The sequence below is a fragment of the Orycteropus afer genome, unplaced genomic scaffold (genome assembly GCF_000298275.1).
Source record: "Orycteropus afer afer isolate SDZICR_OR568_19922 unplaced genomic scaffold, OryAfe1.0 scaffold00045, whole genome shotgun sequence".
In the NCBI taxonomy this organism is placed as follows: domain Eukaryota; kingdom Metazoa; phylum Chordata; class Mammalia; order Tubulidentata; family Orycteropodidae; genus Orycteropus; species Orycteropus afer.
This window is the reverse complement of record NW_006921632.1, coordinates 9,167,938-9,179,308: the sequence shown is the minus strand read 5'-3', so window position 1 is coordinate 9,179,308 and position 11,371 is coordinate 9,167,938.

Sequence of the window (11,371 nt, the reverse complement as noted above, 5' to 3'; positions counted from 1 at the left end):
TGGTAATTAACTCCTTGGTGGAATCTATTGGAGCAGCTCAGTAGCTGCTTTGGGTATGTGGTCTGCTTCCCGTATATAAGAAACAGCTTTGAGAATGGTCTCTAGCCTATGGCACGCTTGAACCTTGCATGTGGCTGAGTTGTTGTCTAGCAGCCTGTTGTGCTCTGCCCATCCTAGGACTTTTAATGGACTTGAATTAATGGTCTGCCACGTGGTTTGGTAATATCAGGACTGTGCCTTGTTGCTTGTTGACCTTGGGCTTGTCAGCCTCAGCAGCCAACAGCTAAGTGAAGAAAAGCCTCCAGCTTCAGTGGGCCGGGAGCAGGAGGAAGAGCTGAAGCCCAAGGTTGAGGGGCTTTCACCCAGCTCCTAGAGCCTGGCACTTTGAACTCGGACTTAAAGCCCCCAAACTGTAAGAGAATAAACTCCTGTTTGTTAAAGCCATCCCATTTGTGGCATATTCTTGTCAGAGTAGTACTAGGTAACCATAACAGCATTTCAGGAGGGGATATCACGTGAGCAGAGGAATAGAGACAGAAAGAAGCATGCCATAGTCAAAAACACTGATAAGAACAGTTGGTTGGACTGATGAAGGGTTAGGAATGGCGAGTAAACAGGCACATCTTGTTTTATTGTGCATCACTTTTTTGCACCTCCCAGATACTGCATCTGTTAGAAATCGAGGGTTTGTGGTGATCCTGCATTGAGCAAGTCTGCTGGCGCCATTTTTTTTAACAGCATACGCTCACTGAATGTCTCTGTGTCACATTTGGGTCGTTCTCACAGTGTTCCAAACTTTTTCATAATGCTTTTGCACACTTAATAGACTACAGTGTAGTGTAAATATAACTTTTAGATGCACTGGGAAACCAAAAAAAATTGTGTTACTCACTTTATTGCAATACTCACTCTTTTTTTTGTGGTGGTCTGGAACCAAACCCACAATATCTCCACAAAGTATGCCTGTACTGTGAAGTAGCTAGATTATAAGAGATCTTGAGTACTCGCCTGAAAATTGTGGATCCTCTTCCTGTGTCACTGAGAGTAACTGAAGGTTTTGACCCATTCTGGGACTTGAACATGTTAGTTTAGGAAAATCCATATGGGGACAGTTTGTAAGGTGAATTGGGGAAGAAGAGAACTGGACACAAGAGACTGATTGAGATATACTTGTAACCTAGTTAGTACGGCTCAAAGAGTGAGACAGGCACGGCAATAGAGTGAAATGTCCAAGTGCTCCAGCGGGAGAAGCAATATGAGAACTAAAGAGGAAAATGTCAAAGGTTATCTGCATATTATATTCTATAACACTAATTCCTTGCCAAGGATATTGTACGTTAGAGAAGTGGATAAAAGCTTTTTTTTCTATATAAGGTCCCACGTAAGACTGTTTTCTCAGAAAAATCAGAATGCTTCCTTTTCTCTGATAGCAAGGACTATATCATTGAACACATTTCCTTTTTGCCATGCTGCCAAGAGGCTTTGTGCCAAATGTCATGTTAAAATCATAATTCAAATGTCCCAATGGTTAGTGATTTTCTTCCTCCTACTATCTCTGGCCCTGATTCTCTATCTTTATAATTCTTTAACCTCATTGTATTAATTCTTCTTAACACCGGATGTCAAAGTCCTCTTTTGAAAGAGGTTGGGGGTTCAAGGAAGAATACAATGTAACAGGTAATATGTTAACTCTTAACATATTTTAACCATCTGTGGAATGTGGCCCTCCACTTCAATCAAATTTTACTTAGAACCTGAAGAAAGATTAAAGGGTGCTTATATCCAGAACCAAAGCACTAAGTCATAATTTCGAAAAAAATTCAACAAATTCTCTATTCACTGATTAGAATAGATGGTTAATGTGGTTGCCAAATTCAAAGGAGATTGTTGTTGTTGTTGTTAAGTGCCGTCAAGTCGTTTCCGACTCATAGAGACCCCATGCACAGCAGAACGAAACACTGCCCGATCCCGCGCCAGCCCCACAATCCCTGCTATACTCAAGCCCATCATCGCAGCCACCATATCAATCCATCTCCCTGAAGGCCTCCCCCTCTTTCGTCGACCCTCCACCCTACCAAGCATGACATCCTTCTCCAGGGAATGGTCCCTTCTTACAACATGACCAAAATAGGTGAGACGAAGTCTGGCCATTCTTGCTTCCAAGGAGCATTCTGGCTGCACTTCCTCCAGGACAGATCTGTTAGTTCTTTTAGCAGTCCACAGTACTTTCAGCATTCTTCGCCAGCACCACAACTCAAAAGCATCAACTCTTCTTCGGTCTTCCCTATTCATTGTCCAGCTCTCACATGCATACCAGGCGATTGGAAATATCATGGCTTGTGTCAGGCGCACCTTAGTCCTCAAGGAGATATCCTTGCTCCTCAGCACTTGAAACAGTTCCTTCGCAGTTGACTTCCCCAATGCTACACGTCGTCTAATATCCTGACTGCTGCTTCCGTTGGCATCGATTGTAGAACCAAGCAACGTGAATTCCTTGACAACCTCAATCTTCTCTCCATTTATTGTGATGCTGCTCATTGGTCCAGTTGTGAGGATTTTTGTTTTCTTTATGTTGAGATGTAATCCATACTGCAGACTGTATTCTTCAACCTTCATCAGTAGGTGCCTTAAGTCAACCTCACTTTCAGCAAGCAAAGTTGTATCGTCTGCATATCTCAGGTTGTTAATGATTCTTCCTCCAATCCTGATGCCACGTTTTTCTTCATATAGTCCAGCTTCTCGGATTATTTGCTCAGCATATAGATTGAATAAGTGTGGAGAAAGAATACAACCCTGACGCACTCCCTTCTTGATTTTAAACCATGTAGTGTCCCCTTGTTCTGTTCGAACGACAGCCTCCTGGTCAAGGTACAGATTCCTCATGAGTACAATCAAGTGCTCGGGAATTCCCATTCTTCTCAATGTTATCCATAATTTGTCATGATCCACACAATCAAATGCCTTTGCATAGTCAATAAAACACAAGGAGATTAGAATCAACAAATAAAAGTGTGGTGGATTTACATATTAAAGACAGGTTGACTGATAGCTCAAAGAATTGATACACGTGATAGTCGATTGATGGAAGAGAGAAAAAGCAAGATGTGAATGAAAGTTCCCAATGATTATAAGGTATGTGAATCCACCCAACACAACAAGTAATCAATAAAAAACTGTTACGTGTTAAAATAAAGAACACAAACAGCTCACACTTATTGAGCTTTTATATGCAGGCTCTGCATTATTTCTTTGCGTGCATCATCTCATTTAATCTTTATAGTAATCCTGCATTTCTTTCTGTGATTTTCCCCTTTTTACAGATGAATAAATTTAGCTTTACAAGGTAACACACACACACACACACACAAAGGTGCTCTGGTGGTGTAATGGATAAGGCATTTGGCTGCTAACTAGGAGGTCAGTGGTTCAAATCCATCAACCACTATGCAGAAGGAAGATGGGGCAATCTACTTCTGTAAAGATTTACAGCCTCAACAACCCAATGGCAGTCTCTGCGAGTTGAAATTGACTCTAGGGTAGTGAGTTACATACACACAAAGGTACACAGTTATATGTAGCAGAATTGCAGTTTGAACCTAGCTCTGCCAGATACCAAAGCCCAAGGTTCTGTTATTTTTTACTTCATTCTTGTAAATAATAATGAAAGCTTAAGTTATGTTCAATATCCTCTCTTTAAGATATTAAAAACATATTGTGTACTGTATTTAAAACCGGAGTCCTTAAGTGGTACAAATGGTTAATGTGTTCAGCTACTAACTAACTGAAAAATTAGAGGTTTGAGACCACTCAAAGGTGCCTCAGAAGAATGGCCTGGCAGTCTCCTTCCAAAAAACCAGCCATTGAAAACCCTGTGGAGCACAACTCTACTTTAATGCACCTGGGATCACCATGATTCATGAATCTTGAATCACCACCAGATTGGATTCAATGGCAGCTGGTATGTTTAAGATAATTTCTAGCAATTTGTACAGAGTTTAATCAGCTGAAAATTCATTGCTGCGGAGCATTTTATTTCTTGACAATTCCAAATAATTGACGGCAAGGGATTTTTCTAAGGTTTTATTTATTTATTATCTGAAGTTAGTTTAAAACAGTTTTTGTACCATTGTTTTAAGTGAGTCATTTGTGGTTTTTGTTTTTGAAGCATCTGTGCATCCTCATTTTCATACCACAAAGCACAGTCATTCTTGTGAACAGCTTCTTGAATTAAAGGAGAGGATATTATATATATATATATATATATATATATATAAACAGTAAGCAGCTGATGACCTGTTTTATTGTCACAGTCTTTTGCTTTACTGGGTGGTAGAAGCTCTGATTTATTTTTCTTTCTCTTGTTGTGAATGAGGTTGCAAACATCTATTTCCAGAGCAGTAGTCTGAGAAGATGATAGCCAAGGGGTATACAGGACATAGCAGTCAGAGTAAGGAGTTGATGACAGGACTCTTGCACTGTAAACCTTGAGTAGCTGAAAAGCTAAAAATAGGTCATGGCAGTTCTTAAACTGTAAGTTGGAAACCTCCTGTGAAAGGGGAAGAGCTTACCAAAGAAATCTTGCCATACCAAGAAAATTCATAGATGATTGTCAAACAAGTGTCACAAGGAAGTGATTGTTTATGACATTAAGGAAATATGTAAGGGAAAAATTATCTAGGAATCTAGTGAAGAGCCTAAGAATTCCTACCTTGGTTACACTGTCAAAACCAAAAATTGCTATCATGTCCATTCCAAATCATAATGACACTTTAGAACAGAATAGAACTGCCCCATAGGGTCTCCAAGACTATAATATTTACCAAAGCAGACTGCCATATCTTTCTCCTACAGAGCAACTGGTGGGTTTGAATCGCCAACTTTTCTGTCGGCAGCTGAGCTCTTAACTAGTGTGCCTCCAGGGCTCCTTTGGTTATACCCTTGTTGTTGTTGTTGTTATGTGCCATTGAGTCGGACCCAACTCATAGCGACCCCTCCTTGGGTTTCCGAGGCAGTATCACTACAGAAGTAGATTGCCCCATCTTCTTTCCGAGGAGTGGTTGGTGGGTTTAAACCGCCAGCCTTCTGGTTAGCAGTCAAGTGCCTTAGGCACTATACTACCAGAGCTCCTGTTATACCCATCTTGTTGTTGTTATGTGCCGTCGAGTCAGACCTGACTCATAGAGACCCCTCCTTGGGTTTCCAAGGCAGTATCACTACGGAAGTAGATTGCCCCGTCTTCCTTCCGAGGAGTGGCTGGTGGTTTTGAACTGCCAGCCTTCTTGTTAGCAGTCAAGTGCCTTAAGCACTACGCTACCAGAGCTCCCCCCTTATTTATCTTCTTCAGCTCAATTGTCTGAATAGCTCTAGCATGAAATTGTCTGAATAGCTCTAGCATGAAATTCCCTCTTCTATTCATGCTCAGATTATAATCACTTTGTATGAGATTGTCTCTTCATTCAAAATCATGAAATTTTAGGGTCATGTGACACACAGGTGATTGAGAAAAGAAGAACAATTCATAGCTGTGAATTTGGTGAGTGAGAAAGTCTAGAAGGTACCTTTGAATCATAACCAGTTGGGTTTTCCAGGAACTCAAAATATATGTGCTAGAGACAATTGAAGGAGCCCTGGGAGTGCCATGATTAAACTCCTAATCGATAGGTTGGAGGTTTGAATCTCCCAGCTGTTCCACAGGAGAAAGATATGACCGTCTGTTCTTGTAAAGATCACAGCCTAGGAAACCCCATGGGACAATTCTACTTTGCCCTATAGGGTTGCTGTGAGTCGGAAACAACTAGATGGCAGTGAGTTAGAGGCACTGGAAATGTGGTTAGCTAAAAGGAGCACTTAATTGTGCTCATGTAGAACCTGTACTTAGACCAAGAAGCAATCATTTGAACAGAACAAGTTGATACTGCTTGGTTTAAAATCAGAAAAGGTGTGTGTCAGGGTTGTATCATTTCATGAAACTTGTTCAGTCTGTTTACTGAGCAAATAATCCAAGAAACTGGACTATATGAGAAGAACAAAGTATCAGGGTTGGAGGAAGACTAACAACTTGTAATATGCAGGTGATACAACTGGGCTTGCTGAAAGTGAAGAAGGCTTGAAATACTTACTGATGAAGATCAAAGACTTTGTTTGGATTACACCTCAACATAAAACAAAAATCCCCACAACTGGACCAACAAGCAACATCATGATAAACAGAAACTTTGAAGTTGTCAAGGATTTAATTTTACTTGGATCCATGATCAACACCCATGGAGCAACAGTCAAGAAATCAAACGACACATTGCATTGGGCAAATTTGCTGCAAAAGACCCCTTTAATGTATTGAAAAACAAATACGTCACTTTGAGGACTGACCCAAGCCTTGGTATTTTCAGTTGTTTCATATGCATTTGAAAACTGGACCATGAATAAGGAAGACCAAAGAAGAACTGATGCATTTCAGTTATGGTGCTGGCATAAAATGCTGACTATATTATGGACTGCCAGAAGCACAAACAAATCTGTCCTGGAAGAAGTACAGTCAGAATGCTCCTAAGAAATGAGGATGGTGAGACTTCACCTCGGTGCTTTGAGGATGTGATCAGGAAGGGTCAGGTCCTGGAGAAAGACATCATACTTGGTGTAAGTAGAGAGTTAGCAAAAAAGAAGACGACACTCAGTGAGATGGAGTGACACAGTGGCTGCTGCAGTGGGCTCAAATATAGCAATGATTGGATGGCATAGGACCAGGTAGTGTTTTGTTCTGTTGTTCCCAGGTTGTAACTGACTCAGTGGCACCTGACAACAACAAGAGGCACAAAAGGCTAGGTGGAGGGGAACCTTTGTTTATGAAGTCAAGTATAATTATTGTTCCCTCTGGTAGCATAGTGCCTAAGACACTTGACTGCTAACCAGAAGGCTGGTGGTCCAAACCCACCAGCCACTCCTCGGAAGGAAGGCTGGGCAATCTACTTCCATAGTGATACTGTCTTGGAAACCCAAGAGGGGGTCTCTATGAGTCAGGTCCGACTCAATGGCACATGATAACAACAACAAGTATCTTTAAGTTGTAACTAGACTATTATGACAGACTGTTAAGTCATGAAAAATGTGGTTGCAGGAATATTAATCTGGTTCAACTAATCTCAGAATTAAGAACTATTTTTTAAAGATCCAGAAATGTAATTTAGGAAAACAACCTTGCCTACAGAACTTTCTTCCTCAGGGAATGGTGGAAACTGAAAATGTTAATAGGTTTTTTTTAAAAAAAATGTAGGTAGATGGATGGTTGCTAAATCCATAACAGGATATTTAAGCAAAGCAAGACACCTTTTAAATACGGAAACTTGAAGAGATTATCCTCAGGGAGGATAATAATACTCTCCCACAGACGTCTTCTGATGCCAGTCCTGTTTTCTCACATTTATCATTTTATCTTTATTAACACTTGATCAATTGCTCCCAAATTCCTTTTACCAGTATTCCTACCACCAGGTGAAATGGAACCAATGGATAATGTCAGCTTCTAGAAAAGGATAGGATGAAAACAACCATTTTCACATTTTCCCTTTTTGACTTTCCCTCATCTGTTATTCTTCTTTTCTGTGGATTTCTTTAAAAGAGGGCTAAACTGAAATGGTGGAATGAAGTCTGTGGGGAAACAGGAAAGCAAGGAAAATTTGAAGACATGCTGTTAAAAATCCCAATCCAAACTCTAACTAGGGGGTATAAGGAAATGTTAAATGAGACTCCCTTCACTGAAAAAAGGCTCCTAACTAAACATCTTCCAACAATAGAAGGCTTATCAACCCTAGTCACTTAATGCCTTTTAAGGAAGTTTTATTTTAAAGACCATTTCACAGTTCTATTTTCATATTTCCTCTAGCTAGTTTAGAATTTTTAAGAACATAATATTTAAAATTGTAAAAGAACTCCATTTGATAAAACTACAGCTTCTTTGGCATGGCCTAGAAGGAAATATTTAGCAATAATTATGCTTGAGACATTTTGCCTTCACCTTAACCAAGTGCCCAAAATGTGATGTTCTAGTAACAGAAACCTAGAGTTTATTTTGCGGAGCCCTAGTGGCACAGTAAGGAGCTCAGTGGTTAAGGAATTTGGCTACTAACATAAAGATTGGCAGTTTAAACCACCAGCTGCTCCAGGAGAAAGATGAAGCAATCTGCTTCCATAAAGATTTATAGTCTTGGAAACCTTTTGCGGATAGTTTTACTCTGTCCTGTAGGGTTGGTAGGAATAGGAATCAACTTGTGGCAGTGGGATGGCACAGTGGTTAAAGTGCTTTGCTGCTAACGGAAAGCTCAGGAGTTTGAACCCACAGGTGCTCTGTGGTAGAAAAACGTGTCAGTCTGCTGCCGTAATGATTACAGCCTTGGAAAGCCTATGGGGACAGTTCTGCTCTGTCCAGTACAGTCAAGTACAGTCACTGTGAGTCAGAATCGCCTCCACAGCAATGGATTGGAGAGTTCATTTTAACACAGGCAAAGGGAAACAAAGGAAAATGCATGTACCAAATCAGGAGACTCTGGTATATGAACGTTCTCTCATGTAGCAACACAAGTGCGACAACAAAAGTACTTTCACAGCACAATCTAATGATGTTTATAAATGAAATACATCCATCCTTGATGAGAAATGACTGACATGAACAAGGTCAGCTATTTGGGACCTAGTTAAAGCCATGTTCCAATGTAAAATAGCGACTGTTTTTTAAGAATTTGTGTATTGATTTAACTTGCATCAGAAATCATTTATAAACTAAAATAAGTAGTAGGTTTTAAATCCAAAGAAATGTACGAGTCAGAACAAGTAACTGGTAGGTGGCTGTTACACAGGTGGCATGTAAACTGTAGTGGGAAGTCAGTCAACAGGCGGGGTGATGACTTTCTAAACTTAACATGGCACATTGAGTTCAATGCCTGCATTTCAGAAAACCTGTCAACATTGCTGAACCCAGGGCTACCCGACAGTGCCCTGGAATAGTTTCCCTTTTCCTATTCAGACTTATTTGGTAAAAATTAATTGTCCATAAGGATAATATGCAAAAATAATGCATTTCAAAATAGTTTAAAGCTGAAATTTCTCCCTGGCTATACAAATACATACATACATACATATATATATATATATATATATATATATATTATCATAGCTGATATAATCATCACATTACATTGCTCATTTGTTTTATAAATACACAAGTTCTTTTATGTACAGCTTTAAATTATACTTTTTCAAGTTTTCTTGTGTCTTCTCAGTACATCGTACTGCCCCTGTATGTTGAACCTGTGCTTCTTGCAACTAAAACAAAGAATAAAAGATAATACATTACTGGTACGAGAAAAAAAAAATTATCCAAAGATCATTGTATACACTAGTCCCTCTTCCCTTCCTTAACACAGTGAACTCGAGAGCACTTGGGACATCCTCTATTCTCAGCAGGCAGCTGTTACCTTAGACAGTGTCTCATCCAGCAGTACATTCTGCATGTTCTAATGGGTACCAGGGCCCACAGTGGTTATAAATCACCTCCATTTCTACTTAGAGTGCCTTTAGATTGCTTGGTGCATGCATCACTCAGGGACTCGAATGGGACTTGTCCTTATCCCTTACCTCCATATCTCACACTGAGTGCTTACCTTTCAAGAAGGTGTTTGCTGCCCTCCCCACTTAGCAGCCAGGAGTCCAAGACTGAAGAACATTGAATTCTATTTGCCTGTATCATCTTTCACCCACTTGCCCCATTGCTTTTGTGATCTTTAAGGTCTCATCAGTACAGTGCAAAAGAATTTACTGCAAAGTGATTAAATAACGAAAGTTCAGTTAGGTCAAGGATTTTAATAGCCACTTTCCAAAATAAATAATTCAGTTGGGCAGTATGCTTAAAAAGGAGTTAGGTGAAAAGTGCAAATGAAAAAGATATATATATTTACATTGACTACCATATTGGGAAATAGGAAAAAGACTGAAATCAATTCAGGTTGGAACCAGGCACTCTCATACTCTGCTGGTGAGTGTTAATTGTTGGAGATATTTTGGATGACATTTTAGCAACCTGTATATCAAAAGGTTTTGAAAGGGACATGCTACTTATAATCTGCTTCTAGAATTTAGCCTATGAACAGTAATTGGACATGTGCACAAATATGTACAAGGATGCTTATTGCACCAATGTTTATAAAGCAGAAAACTGGAAACAACTTATATGTTCATCAGTGGAGGACTATTAACTAAATTATATTACAGCTATTAAACATGATGCATTTTGGTTTGTGCATGTGTATGAACGCTTGAAAGGATGTACTCTAAAATTTTAATGGGCTCAGGTTATCTCTGGGATTTGGGATTATGTATGACTTTTATTTTTGCCTTTATACTTTTATTTTCAGACTTTTTTTGTAATGAGCACATATAACTTTTATAATCAGAAAATCTATAGAGCGACTTTTATTCTAAGAGAAAAATAAAACGAGCTCCTGCTACATGGAAAAGCTCAGCAGAGAATTCAAAGGTGAGGAAGACCAGGCCTCTGGCCTTCAAAAGTTTACAGTGTGGTTAACAGAGGGAAGGGGACTGTGCTATTGGTACAGAAATCATTCTGGATCACTTCTGAGTACCTCTTGATCATCATAGAGTTGCCACCAAGAGACAGTTTAGAACATTCTGACACATTTGACTGTAAAGCAGAGTTGGAGCCCTCCCTTCAGGATACACCCTCCTACTTCAATGGACCCCTTTTCCACCAGGCTACTTTCTTGTCAACACATTCCTGAAAGCCTGGTCCAGCCAAAAAACATGCTCACTCACCTCCCCCACTGCCCCCAATAGACACCATTCATTGAATGGACTTCCTGTGTGGTTCCACTGTGTGTGCACACACTTTTCCTTATCCTAGTTACAAAGTATGCCACTTGCTTTTTTCCTCACCCTGCTTCTCTCAGTACTGGTCTTTCTACCTTCAGCATTGTGCCTTTTATGTCTGCTCATTTCTTGGTATATATGAGGCTCAGTTCTTGACATTTTTTCTTTGTACTTTTTCATTATCTGATGTACTTATAGGCTGAAGCAGTTATCTAATTAAAGAGGAATAAAATTTGACCTGGTCTCTTCTGTCACTGTAGTATTTTTGCCCAAGTGCTTAGAGGAAAAAAAATCTCCAGTTAGTACTTAAGTTTTGATCCTGCTTGAACTCTACTACAGTCAGGGATAATACTTAGGAATATATTTCATTCATAACTGAATGGCTTGTAAATAAATTCATTTCAGTATGTTTTATATTTTTTGAAATCTAAATATTTACACTGGTTAGCAGTCAAGTGCTTTAGCCACTATGGTACCAGAGCTCCTAAATACTTAC